Source organism: Bidens hawaiensis, unplaced genomic scaffold (genome assembly GCF_021521415.1).
Source record: "Bidens hawaiensis isolate Kalapana, Puna unplaced genomic scaffold, B.hawaiensis_p1.1 tig00020037_1, whole genome shotgun sequence".
Classification (NCBI taxonomy): Eukaryota; Viridiplantae; Streptophyta; class Magnoliopsida; order Asterales; family Asteraceae; genus Bidens; species Bidens hawaiensis.
This window is the reverse complement of record NW_027493049.1, coordinates 1-11,279: the sequence shown is the minus strand read 5'-3', so window position 1 is coordinate 11,279 and position 11,279 is coordinate 1. Positions and strand designations below refer to the sequence as shown.

The 11,279-nt window shown below is 43.9% G+C and overlaps 1 pseudogene; it reads left to right on the top strand.

Moving 5' to 3' along the window:
* Nucleotides 1-7,198: 7,198 nt before the first annotated feature.
* Nucleotides 7,199-10,485, top strand: LOC143559772 (histone-lysine N-methyltransferase family member SUVH9 pseudogene; annotated as a pseudogene).
* Nucleotides 10,486-11,279: the final 794 nt, after the last annotated feature.

The window sequence follows — 11,279 nt, the reverse complement described above, 5'->3', positions numbered from 1 at the left end:
CGTCTGACAAAGAAGAGCTAAAACAAGCCAAGGAAACTGTTGAGTTGTTAAACTCTCAGATCCCTGCTCTTGAGACGTCTGTTTCTTCCCTCGCGCAGGACCGTCAATGGCTGATTTCACAGGGTGTGACTCGTTGCGCTTATGCGATGAAATACTCAGACGATCAGACCCTTGTGATGGATTGTAATGCGGCGTCGCGCTTGGTGGGTCGAGCTGAAGGGTTTAAGGATGGTTATGAATATGGCATGCTAAAGAAGAATCCATCCGATTACCCTTATCAGCTCGACGTTGTCTGCGCTGACATGGCTGAGGTGGGGGAGAAGTACCTGAATACTCCAATTCCCATCCTTGAGCAGGTATTTTAACCTTAATGAGTTTACTTGACCTATTTTCATAATCTTTTGTACTCATACTGTTCCTTGTGATTTGCAGATAGCCGCGCTTGCTGACCAGCCCGATCTTGGCGCTTTAAAGAAATTACTTGATGAATGTGAAGGGACTGGTGGCCATGATGATGGCGCGGGCAACGCTACCTCTGCCAGCGGCTCTGGCGTGGCCAAAGGGCCTACTCCTGACGCTATCATAATAGAAGACGACCCTATTAAAGACGAACAGCTTGATTATGGTAAGTTTGGAGATGACGAGGAGCGGGCTGCGCCAGATGCTGAGGGAGGAAGTAATGATGAGGACGATGAAGAGGCTGATATTGATATAGAGACTTGAAAAGCCCTTCTTGTTTTTTTTTTTTTTTTGTATTTGTAGTTTTTATCTCATCATTTGTAAATTTGTAAACTTCTATGTTTGTGGAATGAAATTTTGTTTTTCTCTTATTCGCATCTTGCGCATTCCCAATTCGTCTCTTTATATTGCATGTTTGTGCTCGTTGAATATAAGGTGTGCTTACACATTGAAACTTGGACAAGGCTATAAGGAAATTATTTTATTTAATCCTTAACAGTTGTCATATTTCAAGTTATTTTGCAATATTCTGAATATGCTGACACGTGCCTTAGCATTTCATTGTTCCTCTTTTGCGTGACGTTATCGTGCATTCATTATAAAGAATTATGAATGAGTTTTTTAGCCTTTACGTGTCAGTATGTGTTACTCTGCTTATATCCATTATAATCCCATGCGCGGCCCCGACCTGAGACCTTAACAACTATGCTTTGGCATGTGCTTTGCCTTAGTTGTGCTTAGGTATTTTTATGGTCCAGCTGCGCAATACGTAGGATGGATGCTATGAGTAATTTGAGCTAAGGCTCATATTATTGGGCTAAGGCCCTGAGCCAAGGCTCATATTATTGGGCTAAGGCCCTGAAGTTTTAGAGTTAAAACTCGTTAACGCGTTTGAGCTTGAAGCTCGCGCATGTATGTTTTACTTCGTTTTATCTTTAGTTTGATGTCAATACAATGTTGTCATATTGCTCAAAATTAATAAAGGGAAGTGTGAAACATGTATGCAAAAGGTAATAGAACTCATATTAAGAGAAAATAGCGCGTATAATTATTCATAATAGCTTAAAAAGCCTTGATTACAAACTTGACAACTTTTACATGAAACATTTTCTAAGTTGTGCTGCGTTCCATGTGCGCGGGATCTTCTTTCCATTTAAATCTTTTAAAGCGTATGCGCCTTTTCCCAATTCTTCCGAGACTTGATAAGGTCCCTCCCAGTTGGGAGACATCTTTCCCGGAGGTATTGCGCGACTAGCTTCATTGTTCCGAAGGACAAAATCATTATTCTTGAAGTGGCATTCTTTCACGCGCTGATTGTAGTATTTTTCTAGCTTTTTCTTGTATTTGGCTTCACTGATGATAGCCGCCTCTCTGCGTCCTTCAAGTAAATTGAGATCCAACCTCCTTTCGCGCTCGTTATCCGTCTTGCTCATCATGAGCACTCTATAGGATGGGCATCCAATCTCTGCTGGAATCATAGCCTCCGTTCCATAGGTTAGGCTGAACGGGGACTCGCCATTGCTGGTTTTGCTTAATGTCCTGTGCGCCCACAGGACATTGGGTAGCTCCTCGACCCATGCATGGGACTCTCCCTCCAACCTTTTCTTCAGCCCATTCAGCAAGCTTTGGTTCGCGCGTTCCACTTGGCCATTCCCTTGAGGGTGGTATACTGAAGTGAAGACCTGGTTGATGCGCAATTCTTTGAGCCAACTGGATATCTTTCTGTCAGTGAATTGTTTGCCATTGTCGCTCACGATTTCCATGGGCAGGCCAAAACGGCATACGATGTGGCTCCAAATAAATTGCTTCATTGCCTCAGCTGTGATTTTTGTCAGTGGCTTGGCTTCAACCCATTTTGTGAAATAGTCTACTGCCACTACCAAAAACTTTACTCGCCCTGGCGCTTGTGGTAAGGGACCCACAATATCGATTGCCCACTTGTGGAAAGGCCATGCAGAGGTCACCGGAATCAAGTTGTTCTTTGGCCGCATGGTGTTTGGCGCATAGCTCTGACACGCTTTGCATTTTTGGATTTCTTTTAACGCGTCCAAGTACATGCCTGGCCAATAGTAACCTGCGTTCATTGCCTTGGCAACCACCATGCGCGGGCCAGCATGTATTCCACAGATTCCTTCGTGTATCTCTCTGATCACATAGCTTGCTTCCTCAGCATCTAGGCATTTCATGAGCGGTCCAAGATAAGAGCGTCGATATAACGTACCATCAAGCAGTTCGTAGTTCTGCGACTTGTGTCTTATCTTCCTCACCTGTGCGCGATCGTCTGGTACCTTTCCCTCCTTCAAGAATTCCATTATTGGGGTTATCCATGATGAAGGTGTTGTATGAATTACAAGGACAGACTTCGCTCCCACTGACGGGTTGCTCATTACATCCACCCTGACATCTTTGCCAAAATGATCGAAGCTGGTTGATGCCATCTTGCTTAGCTCGTCGGCAGACTTATTTTCACTGCGCGGAATGTGTATGATTCTGAAAGAGTCAATTTGTTCGGTGAGTTTCTTCGCCTGCTCTAGATACAGAGGCATGGTGTTCTCCTTGGCATCATAAAGGCCATTGAGTTGTGCTGCTATCAGGTATGAATCTACATGAGCCTCTAGCTTTTTAACTCCGAACTTGCGCGCGATGCGCAAACCAGCCAGCAGGGCTTCATACTCAGCTTCATTGTTGGTGCTCTTGAAATCCAACCTGATTGCGTAAGTATACTCATGATTTTCTGGATCCACCAGTTTGAGGCCTGCGCCGGACCCTTCGTTGTTTGAAGCTCCATCAGTGAATAATCTCCAAACGTTTTCTTCATTATTGGCTGGCGGAGGGTCTACTTCGCGCTGAGCCTCTTCGACTTTTCCTTCAGGAATTTCTGCGATGAAATCAGCTAAGACTTGTCCCTTGATTGCTGGACGAGGCTTATAGGTGATCGTGTGCTCCCCTAATTCCAGCGCCCATTTTGTCAGCCTTCCTGAGAGTGCGGACATCGCAAGACTTGCTGGATGTTGTAATCAGTCAGGACTTCAATAGGATGACCATTGAAATATCTGTGAAGCTTGCGCGACGCATGCGTTAGTGATAAAACTAACTTTTCTATGATGGTGTAGCGCGTCTCAGGATCTGTCAGCACCCGACTTACGTAATAAATTGGTGTTTGGATTCCCTTGCGATCCACCAATAATACTGCGCCTATGGCGCGCTCTGCTGCTGACAGGTACAATGTTAAAGTTTCACCAGGTAGTGGAGCTGTGAGCGCAGGCAGATTTATCAGACATTCCTTTATCTCATTGAAAGCTTGCTCGGCCTCAGGCGTCCACTTGAATTGGCTTTTCTTTAAGTAATTTCTCAATGTGTTAATGAATGGGGTAGATTTGCTTGCATGGTTTGCTAGAAACCTGTTAATTGATACCAATCTACCATTCAACTTTTGAACTTCCTTCATGGTGGATGGTGAGGGCATGCCGAGGATAGCCTCCACCTTTTCTGGGTTCACCTTGAAACCATCCTTGGTGACCATTACGCCGAGAAATTTCCCCTCTTCCACGCCGAATGTGCATTTGCTCGGGTTGAGCTTCATGTTTACTTCCTTTAGGTGCCGAAGGGTTTCTTCGATGTCTTTGAGCATTTGTTTTTCCTCCCTGCTTTTAATCACCAAATCATCCACGTAGACTTCTAAGTTTTTTCCAATCTGCTCGTTGAAAATTGCGTCCATGAGTCTTTGGTAAGTGGCTCCTGCATTCTTCAAACCAAAGGGCATTTTTGTGTAACAGAAAACACCCATGTCAGTTCTGAAAGCAGTCTTGTCTTCATCCTGTGGTGCCATTTGAATTTGGTGATAGCCCTTATAGGCATCCAGTAAACATTTGAGCTTAAATGGCACCACAGAGTCCACTTTCATGTCAATGTTTGGGATGGGGTAACAATCTTTTGGACACGCCTTGTTGAGGTCCTTGAAATCAATACACATTCTCCATGACCCATTGCTCTTCCTTACCATCACGGGATTGGCTACCCATGTTTGGTATCGTATTGGGCGAATGATATTCGCGCGCAGTAGATCTTCTACTTGCTCATTCATGGCCTTTGCCTTCTCGTCTCCCATGACTCTTTTCTTTTGAGCAATTGGCTCTACAGACTTGAATGTGTTGAGAGAGTGCTGCGCCAGGTCTCGCGGAACCCCAGTCATATCAGAATGTTGCCACGCGAAGACTGACATATACGTTGTGAGCAATCTTTTCATTCTCACTCTTGTGTCATCTGATATCATAGCTCCGATTGTGATTGTCTGTTCTGGGAATTTTGGGTTGAGAATCCATTCCTCTGGCGCGTTGTTTGCCACTGGAAGCTTCATTCTCCCTTCTCGAGGTATACTTGTTACTGCGCATAAATGATCTCGATACACAAATGTTACTCCTGTTGGTGTTGGGAACCCCAACGCGCCATGCGCTGGTGACGGTATGGCGTTGAATTGGGCAATCGTTCCTCTACCCAAGATCATACTATGGCATGAAGTGGTGGGCAAGACCAGGAAGTTGACAATTTCAGCTCGCTTGTGCTTCTTATCCCCCATAGTTAGTTCGAATTGTATCTGACCTAGGGGGTGAATAATTTCGTTTGAGACACCCGAGATTGGTGCACTCACGACTTCGAGCCTTGCTTGGTCTTCTGGATCCAACTTCCTGAAACATTGCTCATACATGATGTCTGACTCACTACCAGTGTCCACCAGGACTCTTGACACCTCATAATGAGCGATGTGTGCAGTGATGACTAGAGGACTGCTGATAGACGGGCCTCCTCTGATTCTTGGAAAGATTACTTGTTGCTCGCGCCAATCCCCTTGGATTTGCGCGCTTCTCTTCCTCGATCTTTGCCCTTGCTTTCTTCCTTCAGCTACACAGATTCTTTTGAATTTTTTATTGGCTGAGGCTCCGTCTGGTTGTTCATTCTCTGGTCTTGGATTTTTTACCAGGTGAGCCAACTTGCCCGATTTCACATCCTTTTCGATTGCATCCTTCAAATGATGGCATGCATCGGTGTTGTGCCATGTGGATTTGTGAAATTGACAATATTTGCCACTGTTCGGTGGTCCCTTATGGAGTAATGGCCTGGGGCTTTTAAACTGGACATTCTCTGTGCTTAACACTTGCGAAGGCGTTTTGGTGAGGGGAGTCCATATTCTTGGCAGAGGTCTGTTAGGCTCTCTGCCACCTTCCTTCTTGTCACCTTCTCCGCGATTAAGAATGTCTTTTTGGGGTGGGGGTGAACTTTGTTGCGCTTGCTTTTCTGCGGGAGAATAATTGGTTTGTTGCAACCTGGACCATACGGAGTTTTGTCTGCCCCTCCTTTCATTGTTGCGTGGTGCTTCTGTTCGATGCCCTTTATCTCTTGCTCTGTCTTGGGCAATTTGTTTTTCATTTCGCGCGAAGACTCGCGATGCTTCCATAAGCTTAGCCCAAGTGGTTGGCATGCCTTCTCTGCTCACGAGAGCTCTGCGGAGTTGATCACTGCGCGCACCTTGTATAAAGGCCACGCGCAAGAGTTGTTCAGTGATGCCTCCAATTGCAAGAGATTCCTGATTGAAACGAGTTATGTAGTCTTCAATGGTTTCATCATTTCTGCGTACGCAGTGCATGATGTCATCGGGGTCGCGCGTGTGTCTGCGCTGCTGTATAAAGTGAGCCTGGAACTTTTCCAATAGCTCTTCGAACCCATCGATTTGTCCTGTCGGCAAGCTTTCGAACCAGACACGCGCTGCACCCGTGAGGCAGCGAGCAAACATGTGACACCATGTTGGCATCGTCCAGCTTTCTAAGTTTCCAGTGTTATAAAAACCATGTAAGAAATCATCTGGATCTGTTGTACCATCGTATTTGCCTAAACCACTTGGCATCTTGGTTTTGTGTTGAATGGGAGCCTTCGCAATGCGCTCAGTGAATTTTGAATGTTTTACCAAGATGGCTGGCCTATATGGTGTGGTTACGTCCACTTGCGCTTTCGCTTGTGGGTTGTATGGTGTGTATAAATCCATATCAGCTTTGGCTCCAGGTGCTATGTGCATGTATGCGCGAAGCTGTGAACCTCCTGTATGAGTATCTCGCGCCTTCTTCATGCTGTGCACCTCTTCCTCATCACTAATATCAGCTTGTTCGGTGTGAACAGAATGACCGTCTTCCAGCACGCGCGTCTTTTTTGCTGTTCCCTGAATGGTTTGTTTATCAAATGCGAGCCTTTGTGTTAAATCGGCTAACTTTTTGTGTTTTACCAACTCATTGTATTTGTCCATTAGACGCCGTTGTTCGTTTATGAGCCATTCTTTAGGGTCATTGGTTTCAACTTCCGGGTCCATTGCTCCTTTTTGTTTTGTACCAGTCAGATTTTGGAACATGAGATCGTCTGGGGGGGTTTTAGTTTGATCATGAGGTGTTGTGTTGAAGGGATGGTTACTGGTGGTGCGCGCAGTGTCACGCGGCGCCCTCAGAACCTGATGTCCCTCATTAACATCCCAAGCTCATTATCCTCCAGAACTTGATCGTTGTTTTGAACACCGGAAACCATGGTGAAGATTTTCAGAGAGAAAATTGATGAAACAGTGGTTTTGTTGCCGTTGTAACAGGTTATCTGCATACCCCTTCAATTAACATCATCAATGTCATAATCCACTGTTGTTTACTTCTTCACACAATCATCTTCTAGTTTCCTCTGTTTCCGATCAAACCACCACCGGAGCCTAATGGACCCTAAACCCGAACCTCATGCATCCGATTCGTTCCAAAACCCTAACCCTAATTTCACTCCATCTGATTCTACCGACAATCATATTGACGAAAATGTGGACGTTGACTACATGGATCCTGATTCGCTAGCAATCATACCGGTAATTGAAGATGATAATAATAATAATAATAATAATAATAACCAGCTGACACCCGTCGAGTGTTCCTTTCGCCGTAAGCCTCCGCCGCGATCAGGTGAATTAGTTAGGGTTTCAGGTCTCGAGATTGAAGACGAGAGGTATTTTAGAGAATTAGTGAGGAAAACCAGAATATTATATGATTGTTTATGGGTTAATTATATGATGGAGGACCGGAACCCGTTAACCGGCCGTACCGTTCGCGGCCGAGGCGATATGAAGGCGGCTTCGGTGATGCGAGAAAATGGGCTTTGGTTGAATCAGGATAAGCGGATCGTGGGACCGATCCCGGGGATTAATGTGGGTGATGTGTTCTTTTTTAGGATGGAGTTATGTGTGTTGGGTGTTCATGGTCAGGTGCAGGCTGGGATTGATTATTTAAGTTCGAAGATGAGTGCGAACGGTGAGCCGATTGCGACTAGTGTCATTGTTTCGGGTGGGTATGAGGATGATGAGGATAGCGGTGAGGTTATTGTGTATACGGGTCAGGGTGGGCAGGATAAGCATTCGAAACAGGTGTTTCATCAGCGGTTGGAGACGGGGAATCTTGGTTTGGAAAGGAGTATGCATCATGAGGTTGAGGTGCGGGTTGTTCGTGGGGTGAAGTATAAAGGCGGTAATGGTACGGGTGATAAGGTTTATGTTTATGATGGGATTTATAAGATTGAGGAGTATTGGTTTGAAGTCGGGAAGTCGGGTTTTGGTGTGTATAAGTTTAAGCTTGTTAGGGTGGAAGGTCAACCTGAAATGGGCAGTGCGGTTCTTAAGTTTGCTGAGAGTATTAAGGTGAACCCGATGGAAGCGCGGCCCGTTGGATATGTTAGTTTGGATATTTCAAGAAAGAAGGAAAATGTACCGGTTTTCTTGTTTAATGACATTGATGATAACCATGAGCCACTCGATTATGATTATCAGGTAACGACTATTTTACCGACCTTGGTGTATCAAAATGCGAGAAACAGTGGTGGGTGTGATTGTGTAAATGGATGTACACTTGATTGTGCATGTGCTAGGAAGAATGGTGGTGAGTTTGTTTATGATTCAAACGGGCGACTTCTTAAAGGAAAACCGGTCATATTTGAATGCGGCCCGTTTTGTTCTTGCCCTCCTAATTGTATCAATCGGGTCAGTCAAAAGGGTGTGAGGCATAATTTTGAAATCTTTAGGTCGGTTGAAACAGGCTGGGGAGTTAGGTCACTGGACTTGATACAAGCGGGCTCGTTTATTTGTGAATATACTGGAGTTGTGCTTACTAAAAATCAAGCACAGGTTTTTACCATGAACGGGGAAGATAGTTTAGTTTATCCGTATCGGTTTGGTGAAAGATGGGCTGAATGGGGCGATTTTTCTCAAGTTATTCCTGAATATTCACGCCCATCTTATCCATCAATCCCACCATTGGATTTTGCTGTGGATGTTTCTAAAATGAGGAATGTTGCTTGTTACATGAGCCATAGCCCGTGTCCTAATGTTTTTGTGCAGTTGGTGATGTATGATCATAACAATATTCAATATCCTCATCTTATGTTGTTTGCTATGGAAAACATTCCTCCATTGAGGGTGCTTAGTCTTGATTATGATGCAGCTGGTGAATGGTCTGAAAAACTGGCTATTTGTAGCTAGCGGGTTCAAGTTGTATGCTTGATTTTTGTGTACATCTTAATGCAGATCTTTTGATGTACAACATGCTAAGGTAATATGTTGAATTTTGCCATATATTTAACAGATAGATGCTAATCTTTATTCAAATATTGTGTTTTGTAGATTGGTATAAAGCTATAAACTACAAAGACAGATATGTTGGCAACCATTTTGCAGCTAAGTCTCCAACTACATATGTTATTATTTCCACTAAATGAAGGTTTTTGAGTAAGCTATCTTCTGCGTAATTGCTTCTTGAAATGCATAATGCACATGGATTAAGATGGGGAATGATACATAGTTTAAGGTTCCGATTCAAGAAGCACGTTTTGTTGGTGCCAGCAGAATTTTAAATCATGTATGCACTATTTATAAGTTATATAAATATAATATAAGAATTTTTGAAATGCATTAGGTTCTTTCTGCATCGGTAAGTTTAAAACTCTCGTTGATTAAGTTGCTGTGCTATTTTTTGTCTTATATCGAGTCATTTCGAGTTGGGGTTGACATGACATCACCTGGTTGGTTGCTTGACCGTGGTTCTAAGATTAAAACCGCACAAATGCAGATATTTAAGGCTAAGTGCGCAATTTCCGATATTAAAGTCCACATGACATTTTTTGATCGGGATCCCATTTATGTTCTTGATGTTTGCATATTGGAAGCAAACTCGGTGTATGAGGCTCTTGTATGTTTAAGGTTTGAAACAAATTTAGTGCAAACCGAGAACGTGTTCAAATAACTATGTGGTAGGATGGAAGGGTTGGGCAGTTCATGCTGAAACATGGAGTGTGTGTTTTCCCCTTTTTGTGGTTCTTTAACAAGTATATAAACAACAATTATCATCATCGTACCCATCATAGGTGTGAGGAGGGTAAGATGTGGAGAGTCTTACCTTTACTCTATAGGAATAGAGAGGTTGCTTCCGGTGAGACCCCCGACTCGATAGTGGTTTTGCATAAAGCCTTGGACATAAGACACATAACACTCTACCATCAATACCCCCAACCGATTTGTGCATGTAGCCTTGTCATTCGGCTATTAATACCATCACATGATGCCTGATTAACCTTCCGCCGTTTTAACGTTATTTTCACGAAATTAGTAAAAATAACGTTAAAATTAGAGTAATTTCGCTTTTGCCCACCCAAGGGCCCACACATATATATACATTATATGCGCGCGCCGCAAGCATGACGTAAGTATATAAACAATGAGTATCATTTAATGACTCTAAAATCGCCAACACTATCTTATTCATATTTTGTCTTCTACGTGTGAAATCACACGAATCAACTGAAGAAAATGTGTCAAATGTAGAGAGAGGTTGTGGTTGTATTTGCTTAAAAGGCCTGCAGGAGGGTTATGTTTGCGGACGTGCAGACATAAGCTCCTGAAGACAGTTTGTTTAAAAAAAAGAAAAAAGATCTTAAAACTGCTTATATGATCTTAAATAATAAACTAATATCCATCATCTTCACACGTCTTCACACTTCTTAACATCCTACCAACATCCAATGTCCACCACCACCACCACCCACCGTCTGCCACCACCGCCCACCGTCCGCCACCACCACCGTCAACCACCCACCACCACCCACCTTCCACCACCACCGTCAACCACCCACCACCACCACCACCCACCGTCAACCACAACCCACTACCCCCACCCACCGTCTGCAACCACCACCATTAACCACCCACCGTCGACCACAACCCAGTACCACCACTCACTGTCTGCAACCACCACCACCACCGATAACCACCCATCGTCGGCCACAACCACCGTCCACCACCACCACCCACCACCACCGTCCATCACCACCACTACGCACCATCGGCCACCATCACCGTCCACTACCATCGTCCATCACCACCGTTCATGTTTTCTAGTCATGCCCAATAACGACTCCGGCACGACCACATTTTTGTTTGGTTTTACTTTCGTCAAAAGTAATTAAATATCACTACTGTTCATTTGGGTTTTAGAAACCATGCATGCTCATGTTATAATCAGCAAGTTTTTTATTTCAATAACATTTTCAATCATAATCATTCAAGTTTCACAACATGATGTTTCAAACTTTCGATTGCCACAGGTGGACTCAGATGAAATACCATTTGATAAAAGGCACCAAATCAAGTTAATAAACATTCAAATATTTAAGTTGATATACATTCAAATATTCAATACATAAACATGCTCAAGTTGTATTCCAAGACCATATGTTCATAACCAAGTGCAACTATTACCAAATTA